Here is a 19,456-nt window from a genome sequence, read left to right on the forward strand (position 1 = left end):
GAGGTGGTGGGATTTTTCCGTTTAAGAGAGAGAGAGAGAGAGAGAGTTAGGGTGGGCTTAGGGACTGAAATGAGACAGAGAGCTCTATTCTGTGAATAAGGAGAGAATGCATACATGCTTATACCATGTGCTTCCAATAAATATTGGAATTCAATTTTTTTAAAAATATTTTTTTATTTTTTTATATATTCTTATTTGGAAAAAGTATTCAAAAATTCCATTTCAGAAAATGTTGTTTCATTTAGTCAATTAAATGTACACAAGAGATTTCACAAAAGCTGTGGTGTATCATACCAATTTTGATTTGTTTAGTGCACCAGCTGCTAATAGGAGGGACACTTTCTATTGTCATATGGCTCCGAAACCTCCAAATCCAGAGGAATTGCCCCCTCCTTGCAGGTATGTTTTTAAAGGTTACTAGTACGGTTATAAATCGCAAGACATATAACGGTATTAGGATGGAAAATTAGCTGTTTAAATTGGCCATTATGCCCGAATTGACGGCTTTTTAATGGGATTTTTATTGATAAGTCCATTTTAGAAATGTTTTAACCCAAGAAGTCCATGAAGGAATTTTTTAACCCATTTAGTCCCATGTATGTATAGTTTTATTCCATAAAGTCCATTTTCTTGATTTACACTATTTTCTTGGACACTTATACCCTTATATTTAATTTTGATACCCTTATAAATATTTTTTCAACGATTAGCAATTTAATTATGTGAACATTCATATTTTAAAATTCACATTTGTAGGAATGTAAATTGGCCCGTGGGCGGCCCGAAACCCGCCCGCGAGCCAAGGCGGGCCGGGCCCGTTGACAATGTGAATATTCACATTGACATCTTAAAATTCACATTAAATGGAGTGTAAAATTGGCCCCCGTCCCATGGCGGCGCGAAACCCGCCCGCGGCCCATAGGCAGCCCGGGACGGGCCCGGTCCGGCCCGTTGACAATGTGAATATTCACATTGACATGTTAACATTCACATTGATAAGAGTATAAAATTGGGCCGCGGCCCATGGGCGGCCAAAAGCCCGCCTGCAGCTCGGGGCGGGCCCGGCCCGGCCCATTGTCGCGGCCCAAACCCGGCCCTATGGGTTTAGCACCGTAACCGGCCAGTAATCCGAGATTACCGAAGGCCTGCTGAACAGTAATACAGTAAAACAGAGTACAGGGCCTGGCGGAAGCCAAAACAGTAAATAAACAATGCCCAATGAGCTGCGACAGTCTATATGAAAAGATTTTTCATACATTTATACGTAAACAGTACAGAATGGTATGCACAATATTTACAATCATTCAGACTAGGGACTCAACCCTAGATAACAGTACGGTAAACATTCAGTCTAAACAAAACAGTGAAACAGTACAGAAGGGGGAATTGTAAAACACCCCTAAGCCCTAACACGTTAGGCTCGGAACCTCGCAGTGAGGCACAAAGGCTGGCTTGACAAAACTGGAGTAACCCTGACGCTCCTAACCGCGGTCTGGTGCCTGCACACCTACATATATATATGAGCAGTGAGCTAAAGCCCAGTGAATAACATAAAACGTAAAGGAGTTTAGAATGAAATGTCCTTACAGTATTGAAATCAATTCATTAAACAATACTTCAGTCGTTCAGTCAGAACAGTTATTCAGTCATATGTGGTACATCCATTAGCATAGCAGTAAACAGTAGGTCTTAAAGACCGAACAGTAATGATGGCCATCAGTCAGTAAACAGTGGTGGTCCCACGAGGGAACCGACAGAGATTTCTGTCACAGTAACAGTAAACAGTAGGTGCTAAGGATGCCACAATACAGTTCAGAATATAGGACATACATTCATTCAGTTAACAGTAATCAGTTCAGAAAACAGTACAGTTCAGTTGTTCAGAAGATAACCATTTGTGAACATATCGTTACACAATCGTTACTCACAGAGTTCGGGCTACAGTATGCTAGAGCGTGCCTCCCCAGTCGCCAACCCTACACAGTTAACAGATTGAACACACTAAGCTACACAGCTGGGAAAGATAATAACTTAACCCCTAATGCCTCGGTGTGTTCTACATCTATATCCTCAACAAGATGTCTACAACTAGGCCTAAGAATGCCTAGAATGAGATGAGGATGCAAAGATGCACATTTAAAAGCATTTTCAAAAAAACAGAGTTCCGCTCGAGCTCAGGTTTCCCCGCTTGAGCGGTAATGCAACAAAGGTACACGCTCGAGCGTAAACTTTCCCGCTCGAGCGTACTGTAAAAGTACTGGATGGGTGAAATCTCCGCTCGATGCCCGCTCGAGCTTGAGACCTGACTCTGCTCGAGCGCCCAATCCTCCGCTCGAGCAGACTGCAAAACAGTGCAGAGAGATGCTGGATGCTCGGATTCCACGCTCGAGCGCCACTTTCCCCGCTCGAGCTTAAGTGCAAAATCTGGGAATTCCAGATTGCACCTCCAAGCTCCCACTCACACTCAAATGCATCAAAACCGATCCTCTTGGGCCCATTTTCTGGAAAACCTTTATAAACACATAGTATAACATGGTTCAAAGCTCAATTTTGAGAAATCAAAGCCCAAGGGTGTTTAATTCAAACTCAATTTCAAATCATTTTCAAGAACAATCTTCAAACATGACATGCATGATCTTTAAATAACTTTCAAGCTTCAAAACATGCTCTAGTGAGCCAATTGATTCACAAACAAGATGAAAACATGGACCATTACAAAATTATGGACATGCATGTGACAATTTGCCATGAATTCAACTCAAAATCCAACAATTCAAACATGCATGCATGAATTATGTTCTATTTCAACATGTATGAACTAATACAAGACTTAGCTCCTCAATTTGACATGAATCATGCAAGAACAAGCTCAATTCATAAACAAGAGGGTAATTACTCTACCTTAGGTCTTGAATTAGAAGACTAGGAGCTCAATTTAGCAATCTACACTTCAATTCTCTTCAAATTCTAAGCAATATTGAGAGGAACTCAACTCCTCAAGTCTCTCTCTCTCTCTATGGTCGGCTAAGGGTCTCACACATAGGCTAAAAAAATGTTTGATTCAATGTATAAGGCTCAAGTGTGTGTGTGAGATAGTGGTCCACTAGGGGTAGTTCGGTAAATACGGCCAACTCTGCAATTGATCAATATTTAATCTAATTTAATCACACCTAATCAGTTTTCAGATACTTATACCATAAAATCATATTAATAATGACGATCATAATACACCAACCCATTTCCGGTTCGGCCGCTGATAAGGCCTTTAATTAATAGTTTAAACATAAAACACGAACAGATCAAACAAACAGTCAACAGATAAAATGCAATTCAAACAGATGTATTCATTCAATTCAGTTTCAATTTCGGTCAGGCAGTTCAGTACTTTAATTAGTTCAATTCTCAGTCAGTTATCAGTCATTATCAGTTCCGTTTAACAGTAATCGGTGATTATCGGTAATCAATCAGTCATTAATCAGTAAACAGTATGAGGGTTGTTACACCCGTTGACAATGTGAATATTCACATTGACATGTTAACATTCACATTGATAGGAGTGTAAAATTAGCCTGCGCCTCGTAGCTGTCCGAAACCCGTCCACGGCCCGTGGGCGGACCCAGCCCGGTCTGTTGACAATGTGAATGTTTACATTGACATGTTAACATTCATATTGATAAGATTATAAAACTAGACAGCAGCCCAGGGCGGGCCCGACTCGGCCCGGCCCAGCCCGTTGACAATGTGAATATTCACATTAACATGTTAACATTCACATTAATATGAGTGTAAAATTGGCCTCCGTCCCGTGGCGGCGCGAAACCCGCCCGCGGCCCATGGGCGGCCTGGGGCGGGCTCGGTCCGGCCCATTGACAATATGAATATTCACATTGACATGTTAACATTCACATTGATAAGAGTATAAAATTGGCCCGCGGTCCATAGACGGCCAAAAGCCTGCCCCGGGCGGGCTCGGCCCGGCCCGTTGACAATGTGAATATTCACATTGACATGTTAACATTCACATTGATAAGAGTGTAAAATTGGCCCGCAGCTCGTGGGCGGCCTGAAGCCCGATCGTAGCCCGAGGCGGGCTTGGCCCGACCCGTGACAATGTGAATATTCACATTGACATGTTAACATGCACATTGATAGGAGTGTAAAATTAGCCCGCGCTCCGTGGCTGCCTGAAACCCGTCCACGGCCCGTGGGCGGCCCGAGGCGGGCCCGGCCCGGCCTGTTGACAATGTGAATATTCACATTGACATGTTAATATTCACATTGATAAGAGTGTACAATTGGCCCGTGACCCGTGGGTAGCCCGAAGCCTGACCTCGGGCCAGGGCGGGCCCGGCCCGTTGGCAATGTGAATATTCACATTGACATGTTAACATTCACATTGATAGGAGTGTAAAATTGGCTCGCAGCCCGTGGGCAGCCCGAAACCCGATCGCAGCCCGAGATAGGCTTAGCCCAACCCTTGACAATGTGAATATTCACATTGACATGTTAACATTAACATTGATAGGAGTGTAAAACTTGTCCGCTGCCCGAAGCTCGCCCGCGGCCCGGGGTAGACCCAGACCCAAACCCGGGCCACCTCGGGCCGCCCATGGGACACGAGTCAATTTTACATTCTTATCAATGTGAATGTTAACATGTCAATGTGAATATTAACATGTCAATGTGAATATTCACATTGTCAATAGGCCGGGCCGGGCCCGCCTCGGGCCGCCCACGGGCCGTGGGCTTGTTTCGGGCAGCCACGGGGCACGGGCTAATGTTACACTCTTATCAATGTGAATGTTAACATGTCAATGTGAATATTCACGTTGTCAACGGGCCGGGCCCACGTCGGCCCAGGGCCGGGCTTCGGGCTGCCCACGGGTCACGGGCTAATTTTACACTCTTATCAATGTTAGTGTTAATATGTCAATGTGAATATTCACATTGTTAACGAGCCGGACCGGCCCCGCCCTGGGCAGCGGGCGGGCTTCGGGCCACCCACGGGCCACGGGTCAATTTTACACTCCTATCAATATGAATGTTAATATGTCAATATGAATATTCACATTGTCAACGGGCCGGACCGGGCTCGCCCCGGGCCGCCCATGGGACGCGAGTCAATTTTACACTCTTATCAATGTGAATGTTAATATGTCAATGTGAATATTTACATTGTCAACAGGCCGGGTCGGGCCCGCCCCGGGCCGCCTACGGGTCGTTGGCTAGTTTCGGGCAGCCACGGGGCGCGGGCTAATTTTATACTCTTATCAATGTGAATGTTAACATGTCAATGTGAATATTTGCATTATCAACGGGTCGGGCCGGGCCCGCCCAGGGCAGCCCACGAGCCGCAGGCGGGTTTCGGGCCGGCCACAGGTTGCGGGCTAATTTTACACTCCTATCAATATGAATGTTAACATGTCAATGTGAATATTCACATTGTCAACGGGCCAGGCCGGACCCGCCCCGACCCGGGCCTGGGCCGGGGCTTCGGGCTGCCCACGGGTCATGGGCCAATTTTACACTCTTGTCAATGTTAATGTTAATGTTAATATGTCAATGTGAATATTCATATTGTGAACGGGCCGGCCCGGGCCCGCTCCGGGCGACGAGCTGGTTTCGGGCCGCCCACGGGTCGCAGGCCAATTTTACACTCCTATCAATCTGAATGTTAACTTGTCAATGTGAATATTTATATTATCAACGGGCCGAGTCGGGCCTATTTTTTTTGGCTTGTGGGCCGGCCCGGCCCGGCCCGACTCGAATTTTTTCGGACACTCACGAAGATCGACCTGAGCTGGCCCCTACACATTAACGATATAAACATTTATATTGACGGTGTGAACATTCACATTAAGGGTATTTTGGTAATTATGTCACCCATAGGACTTATTGAAACATAAGAAAATAATGTGAATTAAATGGAACATAAGTAGATGAAAAGGGTATTTTGGTCTTCTTATCTCAAATTGGACCTAATGGAATAGTCAAAAAGAATATGGGTTGAATGGAATAAATCTCTAAGAAAATGGATTTATCAAAAAAGTTCCCGTTTTTAATTCTATGATTAAATTTCATAAATTATTTTTACTTCTTGTGACAATTAAGTTGGTCAATTCATGTTATGTTGGTGCCTCTCATTTCAAAAATTATAATTTTATTATTGCGTTTCATATCTACAAATAAAAATAATTTATGAGATTTGTATATATAGGATATTTTCTTATATATACTCAAACTGCGTATTATGGTTGTTATGGAGAGTCTCCATTAACAATTCTTAGTTGAAGGTTGGATCTCTATACCCAAACTTTTGTTCTCTTTCACACTCCTAATTGTGTGATATGATGAAAATATAAGGGAACAATTTTTCTCTAATATATGATCAGAGGACAATCATGCAAGAGAGTCTTAGCGTAAAAAAATTAAGTTTATCAAAAACCGATTAGTCATTTAATTGAATTGCATTAAAATATATATATATATATATATAGATAGATTATGTTCAAAATTATACTATCTAGCCATCCAAGAAGTTGCCCCCAAATAGATTATTTGTGAAATTTGGAAAATGTTGCCCTCTGAAAGTGAGGTGTACGCCGTGCGGTATAGATAATAAAAATAATTTGCTTTCTTGCTATGATGATTATGTTTTTTTTTTTTTTTTTTTTTTTTTTCAAGTAAAGAATTTGAGAGGAAGTGTTTACTTCAAGAAAATAGTTATGATAGGACCTATCTTTTCCTGCAACAACTGAACACAAGGATAGAAAATTAAAACGATTTTTGTTTTCCAGTTCCGGAACTGCAGGTGTTCCTCCAGTGTTGATTAGTATAGTTTTGTTGCAGAGATATTTATTTAGTCAATTAAATGTTTTTAATTTTTTACAAATAAAAAATTTTAAAATTTTGTTTAAGAAATTTTAAAAACAAAAATGATTCAGGCCTCGAATTTGAGGCTCGAATTTGCCTCGAAATCAAAATTTTTTTTTTTTTTCTTTTCTTTTCTTCCAAAGCTGTTTTAGTTGGTTTTTTTTTTTTTTAATTTTTTTTTTCTCTCTTTTCTTTATAGGGGTGATTATGTATAAGGATGTACTAAAAAATTAGACATTTTGTAAGTGAGTTGGGTTGGACTGATTGGATAATAAAATTGACTGATCAATTTTTTTTTAATTTAATTTAATTTTATTTGTTAGGTTGTGTTGGTTTTTTTTTTTTTAAAAGTGTTTATATGTAGGGGTGTGCCAAAAAACTAGACATCCTATTCTAACTCATCGTACAAAATTATATAGAATTAACGAATTTTAACCAACAGTCTAACTGATCAGTCAATTAAGTTGGATTGATTAAATGATAAAAATTAAAATTGACTGATTAGTTAAACTGTTGGTTAAATTTTGTTAATTTCATATAATTTTCTATGATGAGTTGGTGGAAAATGTATAATATTTTATATTAGACTTAAAAAAAAAAAAAAAAAAAAAAAAACTAACACAGAAGCCCCCAAAAAAAAACAAACAAACAAACAGCAGTCGAGCCAAATTCGAGGCCTCTATCACTATTGTTTTAAAAATGATCAAATCATAAGGAACAATATAAGATGCATTATTCTATAAATAAATAAATAATAAAAAAAAAACTCATAACTATATTATCAATTCACATATATCAAAAGAAATAATAACAATATAAAAAATACACAAACATCCACCAAAAAAAAAAAAAAACCTTCAAATCAACTCTCAAAACAAAGGTAGTTAACGTATATATATTTATTTTCAATTTAGTTGGAACTAGAAATACATTGGGAAAAAAAAGTCATGTAGAGAAAAAAAAAATACTCACACGAAAATATAAATTTGCAAAAAAAAAAAAAAAAATCACAAACAAACAAACAAAGTTGAAATAAATTTGGACTATTGGCAAAGAGAGAAAATAACCATTGCATCATTACATTTGGAGAGGAGTTGGCTGAGTTGGAAAAAAAATCAAATATTGAGTATTTTAAAGGGATAATAGTATTGAATTTCTAATTTGATTGGGTTTTTAAAATTTTAGATTTATATTATTTTCGGAAAAAGGTGACAGTGAGATTAAGGTGGCTTACCGTATTATTTTGAAGTTTGAAATTCAAAATCATAGATAATTAGCGTCTTTATTTATTTATTTTTATTTAATTGTTTTGATCAACATTGTTTTTGGAAAGAATAAATGTGACTTATCATATTGTTTTGAATTTTAAAATTCAAAATTGCAATTAGATCTTCTTTTTTTTTTTTGTTTTTGGATTTTTGACTTAAGGAATTAACCAATAGATTTTTTTTTATTTCTTTAAAAATTAATAAATTAACAAAATTAGTTTGGAAGTTTGGAACTTCTACAATCATTGTTCTTAAAAAGACCATTTTCCTTATATATATAGATTGGAAGTTTGAAGTTTTCACAATCATTGTTTTAAAAAAACCATTTTCCTTATATATATAGATTGGAAGTTTAGAGTTTCTACAATCATTGTTCTTAAAAAGGCTATTTTCCTTATAAACAAAAGAAATTATACAAAAAAATTGTACAAAATACGGTGATAAAAGTGCTTTTATTTAGTTCAAATCAAAAGATTCATTAAAAGGACTTACAATTTTTAAAATATTTCTATCACACCATTCTTATGAATTTTTTATTTGCAATTAATTTTCATTTAGTAAAATATGTTCTGCATGCTTTGTGTGGGAAATAAATTCAAAAATCAACATGCCTTTTGTAGAAAATTTGCAAAGATATGATTACAAGTTATTTAGGATGGTCTAAATAAGTGTAATTTTTTTATTTTTTTATAAAACAATGTGCAGAAAATTAAAAAGGTAATGCGATCTAAAAAAAGATAAAATGTTATGTTAAGTATCAATCAATCATTTTATTTCACAAAACTATTTATTAAACTAGATAAACATTTTAAGTAAATTAATTCTTTTCATCTCATAAAAAAATTAGACAATTAAAATATCACTAAAAAAATCAAATTTCCAAATGCACACTTAGGCCTCATTTATCAAAAATAAAAATAAAAAAGCCAAAACAATTTCAGCTCGTACAAAAAATATATATATTTCCATTTACTCTACCTCTTGTATTTTTTTTTGTGTAAAAAATTAAAAAGTTATTTTAAATATATTATTTTTTATCTCATATTTTAGTTTAAAAAAAAATATTTAAAAAAAAAATCATCTCCCAAAATAACCCTTTATAAAGTGTTTGGAATCACATAAAAAAGTCATATTATCTTTAGTAATTTTTTTTTTAGAAGAATGTCAAAAAAAAAAAAAAATTTTATATTCACCTCAAGTAAACGAACTCAAAAATTTTATTTTTTTATTTTTGAAAAGTTATATAAGAAAATTTTAAAAGTCAAAATAAGCCCCAAAAAATTCATTATTTTTATTTATATATTTTTTTTATAATAATTATTTAATTTTTTGATGTCTTTAAAAGGCTGATTTTTTATTAAAAAAAATTAAAAAGAAAATAACTTAAAGATGAAAATAAATCAAAAACAAAATCAAGTGAACCCCAACAAACATACAATTAGCATGGGCAACGCGAAACAAGTAAAATTGTTTTAAAAAGATAGTTAAAAATTAATTTTTTAATGTATTTTAAATATGTAAAAACATATGAGAAGCAATATAATCTAAATTAATTAAAAAATTAACCATAAATAATGTTCGAATAAACAATTAGAGAGAGAAAAGACATTTAGAAATGACAAAATTTATAAACTCACAGTACAATAATAACAAATAAAATTACCATCTAAAAAAAAAGAAAAAAAATAACTCGAAAATACAAAATTTATGAAGAAAAACAAGGACGGCGGAACGCGCAATCCGACGCCGTTCGCCGGTTTTTGTTTGGTTCGCTTTTGCATTTGCGATTCTTTTCCTTCTCGCAGTGTAGCCGACGGCGGAACCCTTCCGACGCCGTTCGCGATCTGCTATTGCTATTCTTTCCCTTCTCAGTGAGCGTGATCGATCGGAACGTGATCGATGACCTCATACCGGTCGGCGAGGACCCAGAAGAAGATTCCAAAGCAGACTCAGTTGAGAAGAATGAAGAATCAGAGTCGACGTTTGAAAACAGCACTATTGCTGTGACTTCGACAGCAGAAATTATGGAGGAACCCCCCAACAAGAAGACCCACATAGACAGGTCAGTGATGAGGGACAGGAGGAGCAAAAAAACCAAAAAGGACCATTTCCAATACATTGTCGTTTGAGAGAGAGAGAGAGAGAGTTGGGGTGGGCTTCTGACTTCGAGAGCAGAAATGCCAGACGACCCCCCCAACAACAACACCCACGTAGGGAGGTCAGTGACGAGGGACAGGAGGGCAAAAAAAATCAAAAGCAACGATTTCCAATACATTGTCGTTTGAGAGAGAGAGAGAGAGAGTTGGGAGGGACTGAAACGAGTTCCAATAGAGAGAGAGAGAGAGAGAGTTGGGATTGGGAGGGACTGAAACGAGTTCCAATAAATATTCGAGTTTGAGAAATTATTTCCATTTCACAAATTCGATATTCCTATTTGGACGTTTTCTTCCATAATATTATTGATCTGATCTTTAAATATAACAGCTAAACCCTTATGGCCCATGTCCAGTGGCCAGCCATCCAAGATTCCTAAATGCAATTACTGTGGTGGCCCTCGCTCGAGGGTTTGAATTCAAGGTATGAAATAATGTTCCTTCAATTTTTTATTTTTGTGTCATTGCTGCAGTCTTTCAATGTAATCTGTAGCACCATGTATCTGAAAATTTCCTTACATATATGAATGAAGAAAAATGAGGCTGTACATGAGTAACTGGCCAGAATGGGACACCAATCTTGAAGAGTCCAATGCACGATTTGAGAATGCTCAATCGATGAAAGATTCTGAATCTGCAACGTACAAGATGATTTATCCACTTGAATTCAAAGTGGAACCCAAGGAAGCATTTAGTCCCTCATCACTAGGATTAAATTACACCAATAAAATGTAGCTTAAGATCTTGGTATCATTCAGAAACGACAAAGTTTATGGAGAAAAACAAGCACGGGGTCTTCCGACAGACACCACGTATTTCTTACTGGAGAGGAGGAGATAGAAGATGCATGTAGGAAAATAACAAAAGAAAATGGAAATATGGGAGATGCCTGCGGGCCTGTGAAAGCAGTGCCGCTGTATTCTACGCTTCCTCCTGCTATGCAGCAGAAGATATTTGAACCTGCTCCTCCCCCCGACTGAGGGTGGCCCTCCTGAGAGGAAGATTGTAGTCTCAACAAACATTGCAGAAACCTCTTTGACCATAGATGGTATAGTTTATGTGATAGACCCTGCGTTTGCAAAACAACCTTGAATACGTGTTGAATCTTTGTTGGTCTCTCCGATATCAAAGGCCAGTGCTCACCAAAGATCAGGTCGTGCTGGAAGAACGCAACCAGGAAAATGTTTTAGACTCTACACTGACAAAAGTTTCAATAATGATCTTCAGCCACAGACATACCCAGAAATACTGCGATCAAACATTGCAAACACAGTTCTGACCTTGAAGAAACTAGGGATAGATGATCTGGTCCATTTTGATATTATGGATCCCTCTACCCCAGAGACATTGATGCGCCCACTGGAGGTTTTGAATTACTTGGGAGCGTTGGATGATGAAGGCAACTTGACCAAGCTGGGTGAGATCATGAGTGAGTTCCCCTTGGATCTGCAGATGTCAAAGATGCTTGTTGTCAGCCAGGAATTTAACTGTTCAAATGAGATTCTGTCTATTTTTGCCATGCTTTCAGGTTGTCGTCTGTTACCGGGTTTTCTTTGTGTCTGTGAGTCTAATTGTGGGTAGACCACGATGGACTGGGAATGCTGCTTCATTATTTGTGAATGCATGCCCATTTTGTATCATGTGCATAGACATGTATCTAGGCATATGATGTTACGTGTTTAATTGCATTTTTTGTACATGGTGTACATCTACATGCAGTTAAATGGGTGTCCACTTAGGTTCTCATCAGCAACTGTCTTGTCTGGGTTCCATGCCCCCTGTTGGCATGTACCATAGAATATCTAAGTAAGTGCTGATGCAGATAGTTGCAGTTTCTCAGTATTCTCTCATGAAGCACATGGTGTCGTCTCACCTCTATGCATCTGCTGACCTACCGTGGGCCTCCTCTGTGATAACCAATTTTTCTTTAGTACCCCATTGCTTTATCTGGCCTAAGGAGGCTCAAAAAGCAGCAGATGAAGCAAAGGCACGGTTTGGGCACATTGATGGGGATCACCTTACACTCTTGAATGTATACCATGCATACAAGCAGAATAGTAAGTATCTAACTGCATTCTCTATTTCTTTCCTTTTGCTTTGAGAATCAGAGAGGCTTTTATTAATGCCGTATGCATTTCTTATCCTGCTTACATGTGAATGGGTTTCAAACGAGGATCCATCTTGGTGTTACGAAAACTTTGTCAACCAAAGGGCATTGAAAGCTGCTGATAATGTGAGATGTTAACATATAATATACTTTCATATAATGCCTTAGTAGCTGTAAATGTACATCACAGTGCATTAGGAGCTGTAAAGCCAACACCCACTACCACTTTCAGCTTTAGATTCCACTTTGATATTATTGTAATATATTACCTTATGGCTTCGTACTCCATTGTATCCTTCTGCTCTCTATAAAGAGAGAGACCTAATTCTCTTGTAAACATAGAAATATATACAACAATCTTGTAACAACAAATCAATCAATAATACATATATTTTTACATGGTATCAGAGCCATAAGATTTAGGCCCATATTTTGTTTTCTCACCGGCGGGCAGCCGGCCGGCAACCTTGCCTTCGCTGCCCGCTGGAATTTGCTGCCCGCTGGAATTTGTTTACACATACCTTCAGTTTCCTTCCAACTCATCAACAAAAATCACCACCGCCTCTCTCGCTTCACACCACTCGAACCCCTGAGTTTCTCGGTCTCGACACCCAGATGGGTTTATGGGATGGTCCTCACACGGCGACCACAGCCGGAGGAGCCAATGTGGCTTTGGATGTACTTCAAATGCCTCAGGTCACATGTTCGAAGATTGGTAGAGAGAACAAAGGAAGGAAAGAGAACTCTTTGTCTCTCTCTCTACTCTGACTGAGAAGGATGCAGGCCATTACGGGGCACCAATCTTTGAAGCCCTCACCTGCGATTTCTTATCTCAAATCCATCTACCCTCTCTCTCATCATTACTATGGTGCTGATCATCCGCGGGACACCCACACACCGAAACAAGAGAGGGAAATGATCAAATCCAACTTCCAGAAAAATCAACAACGAAAAAGGGACGGAGAAGGAGGGTGCCTTCCCAGGAAAGTGGGACTCATTACATGAGCTTTTTTCGCAGCTTTTACAGACAATATGAAGAACATGTGCTTGAGCAGTGCCTTCTCTCTCTCCATAGACACACGCACACAGAACTCACACACACCCACGAGATTTCTGATGCCAACATTTTTTTTAATCATCACCACCCTCCACTTTCTCTTATTTTAACATATCTCTATATATATATATATATTTTATTACATTGACACACCCCTACTTTTCCATCTCTCCCCCACTCTCTAGTATATATATATTTATATAACTTCTGATTAAATTGCTCTTCTTTCTCTTCATAACTAGAAAGAGCCACAACTTCAACACTAAAAAATTCACACCACCACCCCCTGTTCCCCACTGTCTAGTATATATATATTTATATAAATAAAACCCACACTCTCTAGTATATATATATTTATATAAATAAAACCCATCTTGCACTGTCCATCTTGCACTGTGTGTGCGCACGCCAACCTTCGCCACTTTTTTATTTTATTATTATTTTTGTACAAACTCATATCTACTCATTTTTTTTTTTAAACGCATGCTGATTCATGCTACCTTTACTTTACCCACTTTACTTTTATTTATTTTATTTTATTTTATTTTTTCTTTAAAAAAAAAAAACAAAAAAAAAAACAAAAAAAAAAATCTTCTATTCATTCCATCTAATTTTTCTGCTCAGTTTTATCCCTTCAAACCATTCGGATTTGCACCATACATTCATTTTATTTCTATCGGGTCTTCGCCCTAATCACCATTTTACACCATAATAAAAAAAAAAAAAAAAAAAACATAAAACAATAAAAAAAAAAAAAAAAAAAACAACAAAAAAAACAACAAAAAAAAAACAAAAACACAACCAAACAAACACCAAACCACCACACCCACAGTGGGTTTTTTTCTTCTCTACTCTGCCGCCGGTCTCTTCTTCTTGCCTCCGTCCTGGACGGCCCTTGCCGGTGTTGCCTCCGTGTTTCCCACTCCACTGGGCACGATCACTCCACCATACTCCTCCACTGCAGCATTTGGTGGCCCTCCAAATCGGAACATCACGGTGGCCTTCCGCTTCAGCTCCTTGTTTTCTGCCCTTAGCACGCTTATCTCTGCTCGCGCATCCTTATACATGCGTTGGAGCAGAGCCAGCTGGGAGTTTAATTGCTGCACCTCATTTGTCCTACTCTGCAGCCGGTGCGACAAGTTTGTGACCGCCGTCATGGACTCCACACATGCCTTCAACGTATACTGATTAGCCTCCACATCCGTTTGCACTGCCATTTTTTGCTCCACCGACTGCATCGGAAAGTTCAACGGAGCAAACCCAGTGGTGTTTGGTTGAGGTTCACGGGACACCGCACCAGTTTTCTCTCTTGTTGACTCGTTGAGGTCTGGAAAGAGAGTAAGCAGACTCCGGGAAGACGAGGCCATTTTTTGGGCAACCGAGTATTACAGACTATCTCTCGCAACAGAGTGTTACAGACTCTCTCTCTCAGCACACTATCTCTCGCAACAGAGTGTTACAGACTCTCTCTCTCAGCACAACGAAGAGTTTTTTAGAGAAATTCGCAGGTTTTTTTGTCTCAGCCTCTGCCTCAGCCTCAGGTTCAGCCTTGGTTATATAGCCGAGGCCGCCACGCGCATCGCGCGCCTCTGACGCCAGACAAACGGGCACGCCAGCCAAGGCACTCACGTGCCTCGCCATCATATCTGGCACGCCTTTTGATGCATCGGGCACGCCTTTTGATGGCACGCCTTTTGACAGATTTGGCACACCTTTTGAGGGCACGACTTTTGAGGGCTCGATATCTACATCCATGTATATCTTTTGGGCAGCCTATCTACACACTCATATAGTGTCTTCTACACCGGTCAGCTTTATCAATCCCTTTGTTTCAACCTCAAATAGGTTTCTATCTTCACACCTATTTGAGTTTGAGGGGGGGTTATCCATATATCATGGTGAGCACGGTTACACACCCTGCGAACCACCCAAGCCACCTCATGGCGCACTCCCTAAGTCGCCCCCTTGGTGCACCACCACAAGATTCTACATCGGTCCGACATGACCCCGTAAACTGTCTTCTACAACGGTCCGACATGACCCCATAAACTGTCCCGACATTGATTCCGGTCAGCTGCTACATCGGTCCGACATGACCCCGTAAACTGTCCCGACATTGATTCCGGTCAGCTGCTACATCGGTCCGACATGACCCCGTAAACTGTCTTCTACAACGGTCCGACATGACCCCGTAAACTGTCCTGCTACACCGGTCCGACATGACCCCATAAACTGTCTTCTACATCGGTCTGACACGACCACACAGTGTCTGCTACAACGGTCCGACATGACCCCGTAAACTGTCTGCTACAACGGTCCGACATGACCCCATAAACTGTCTTCTACAACGGTCTGACACGACCATACCGTGTCTCCTATCCTGTTTTATTTATCCGTTTATTTTTCTGTTTTGTTACTCTCTCCAAACTCACGTTGGTTAGTTCCTACCCTCCTTGAGTTTGCGGGGGGCTGTTAACATATAATATACTTTCATATAATGCCTTAGTAGCTGTAAATGTACATCACAGTGCATTAGGAGCTGTAAAGCCAACACCCACTACCACTTTCAGCTTTAGATTCCACTTTGATATTATTGTAATATATTACCTTATGGCTTCGTACTCCATTGTATCCTTCTGCTCTCTATAAAGAGAGAGACCTAATTCTCTTGTAAACATAGAAATATATACAACAATCTTGTAACAACAAATCAATCAATAATACATATATTTTTACATGAGACAACAGCTAGTTTGGATCATGGCTAGGTTCAACCTCAAGCAATGCAGTACAGATTTTAACAGCCGTGACTACTACATCAACATCAAAAAAGCTATGCTGGATTGATATTTCATGCAGGTGGCTCATCTGGAGCGCACTGGACACTATTTAACTGTGAAGGACAACCAGGTACGTAGGTATGTTGATTCATCTCTTGTTTTAACCTTTAGGAGATTGTATATTTGACTCACACAGGACAAGATTTTTTCTTACATTTTTCTAATACTGTAATGTGGCATATGTAGGTGGTTCACTTGCACCCTTCAAATTGCCTGGATCATAAGCCAGAGTGGGTCATCTATAATGAGTTTGTCTTAACAAGCAGAAATTTCATCCGCACAGTAACAGGTGTTCGTGGGGAATGGTTAGTTTCTCTTTCTAATATGCGGTTCTATTGGTTCTTGTTCAATATAGTTGTCAGCAGAGTATTGTTCACTATGGAAATAGGGAATTTAATATATGAAACAGTGCAAAATTTATACACATTTTGTATGAGACAAAAATACCAAACTTTGATTAGTTTCTTACTGTTTATGCTAACTATGCATAATATGGAAGTAAAGATCTACAAATCTCCTGGACAAAAATTATGCATAATTCTACTACTAAGTTATAAGTGTCTGTTTTCTTGTTTGTCTCATAGCTGTCGAGTGTATGATGTCAAATTTAGTACTAAAAGAAGTGATAGGTAATGAGCTGTGGAGAAAAGAAGATTGAAATTTATGTTTATAGGAGTGTTCAGATGCGTTGCTACTGATGCATGTCTAATACAAATGTGTCTCTTTATAATAGTGTCAATGCCATTTGTATTGAGGATTCTTCCATAAAAATAAAGCTTGTTGCTGTTCTGTTTTGTAGAAGGCTTCTTTAATTTCTATCTCCATTCCTTCATAATAGTGATTTTATTATCACTAGTTCTATATTGGCTCAAAAAATTCTCATGAATTAGGTAGACGACTTAGAAGCAGTTTGGGGAAAATATCCACCCTTACATCATAGCTTGCTTGGACTATCTCTCTCTCTGTCTGCCTGATGAAAGGATGTTGGGGTTGACCTCATTTTGAGTTTTTAATGTATAGGCTTTGCTCTGTTGTTCTTGATTAACCCAGCTTTTGCTGAAAATCGGGGAGGTAAAAAAATAAAATAAAATAAAACTAGATGTCTCTTAGACCTGATGTCAGTAAAACTGAGGTTTGCCTTTCACAGACAGGAACAATTCCCACTCAAACCAGGTTTTTGCCGTTCCCAAACAAGCCCTTCCCTTCTCTCTCTGTCTCTGCCTCGTTTCTGTGACAGGTTGGATGTTAAAATCATCACAATTTTTTCAGTTGTCTGGGGTAAAGACAATTCGTCTTATGGATAGGCCTGAAGCTTCTCAATATCCATGTTGGTTGCTTGTTTGTTTTGTTGACCCCTTCTGTATGCATTTAAGGGTAATCGAAACAGATTAACAACACTTTTATTGCTATCATAAAGGATTATTAGTATTTTTGTTATGAATAAAGTCCTATTGTTCCTAACTGTTTTATATCTATATATATTTATTATTATTAATGACGGGACTGGGAATTTATATTTTAGTGGTGGACAGGAATGTGATTTGTTAAAGTAGTGTTTTTTTGTTGGATCGCATGCCTGCTTGACTTTCCACCTCTATTCACGTTTTGTGTTTTTGCTATTTTGGGTCGATTCAGGTTAGTTGATATAGCACCACACTACTTTGACCTTGCAAACTTTCCACCTTGCGTGTTCTTGAGAAGCTTTACAAGAAATGGGAAAAGGAGAGGGAAGAGAGCAGGAACAGAAAGTGAAGCTGTCTCCATGTTTATGCTCTCCTTGAGAATGTGTCTCAGGAGCTTTTTAGTGTACTTGAGAGCTGTGTTATCTGGATTTTATTAGCCCAGCAATACCTCTCAACAGATCCCAGTTTCAAGAAAAGCATAATGGACGACGTGGCCGAATTTCATGTACCATTATTGATGTAGGTTTTAGTCAAGTTAAAATTAAGAGCCGTACGAATCTGCTGTATGAACTCTCCCTTTTCTTTTTTTTCTTTTTTTTGTCTCTTTTGGATGTGGTCTATTCGCTTTTTATTTTTATTAGACAGATTTTTCAACTGAAGCAAGAAAGTGGAAAGACCATGGGCAAGAGAAGATAAATTCATGAGCTGTATGAACTCTCCTTATTTGTTTTTGATGATGTGGTTTTCTTGCATTTTATTGTTATAGATTTCTTTCTCTAATTTGACACAAGAAAGTGGGCCTTACCGTGCGAGGATAAAGACGTTCTCTCCTCTCGCTACTCGCTTCCCTCCCAACTTGACTGATTTTTCTGCTTGATTAAATGGAATTCCGAACCATATCACCATTTACTATGCATCTTTTTGCTTTTTGCTGGATATAAATTTTACAGAGGTGGTGTGTGCTTGTAGAATTTGATTCAGACCTCAAACGATAGTTGTGTTCACATTTGCATGATAACCCCCTTCAGCAACTGGGCCACAGGGATTTGAAACCACCCTTCCTTCAGCGGTGTTTGGTTTGTGGATATAAAACAAATAAAATTGACATTTTAAGGTTGGATTTGGTTAAAAAAAAAAAAAAAAAAAAAAAAGCAAAATTTTGGTTTTTCGTTGGTTTTCGTCTTAAATGAATCTTCTTTTTTTAATTTCAAATAACTTTTTCACATGTAGGTTTTATTAGACTTAAAAAAAAAAAAAAAAAAATAACTAGATATTTTTTTACTAATTTCAAAATACTTTTATTGAATTAAAAATTTATTTTAACTTTTTCACTATTTTTTGAATCGTTTTTTTACACAAATTTAATATTAAACAATGCTTTTGTTAGCATTTGTCATTAAAATGATGTGAGTATATATATAAATACATAAAAATGTATGGAATTATGTAAAATATATATTAAAATTTTAATTTAAATTTTTTTGATATTGTTTGAACCTTAACCAATGCTCATTGAGAGGTAGTTAGTAGGATCTATTTTTAAAATTAAAAAATTCATTAAATTAATTTAAGATTGCAAAAATTCTAAAATTCTAAAATTTAAGTTTGCAAGATTCTAAAACGTATGAGGAAATATAGAATATATATGAATAGCCAATAATTTACAAAGTTTATTAATGGGACTAATTTTTATTCATATTTGAAAGTTTACCTCAATTTCTTGTGTTTCATTTGTTGCTTTTCTTTTTTTTCTTC

The 19,456-nt window shown here is 38.1% G+C and overlaps 1 pseudogene across 1 annotated transcript; it reads left to right on the forward strand.

Moving 5' to 3' along the window:
• The first annotated feature begins 253 nt into the window (after positions 1–253).
• Positions 254–18,462, forward strand: LOC114302410 (putative pre-mRNA-splicing factor ATP-dependent RNA helicase DEAH2; annotated as a pseudogene). The gene is made up of 9 exons (XR_014345571.1): positions 254–399; positions 9,952–10,203; positions 10,828–10,988; positions 11,036–11,822; positions 12,226–12,350; positions 12,462–12,528; positions 16,196–16,368; positions 16,485–16,603; positions 17,934–18,462. The product of XR_014345571.1 is annotated as a putative pre-mRNA-splicing factor ATP-dependent RNA helicase DEAH2 (transcript).
• The last annotated feature ends 994 nt before the right edge of the window (positions 18,463–19,456 follow it).

This window comes from Camellia sinensis, chromosome 12, assembly GCF_055761805.1.
Source record: "Camellia sinensis isolate YWXY chromosome 12, ASM5576180v1, whole genome shotgun sequence".
Classification (NCBI taxonomy): domain Eukaryota; kingdom Viridiplantae; phylum Streptophyta; class Magnoliopsida; order Ericales; family Theaceae; genus Camellia; species Camellia sinensis.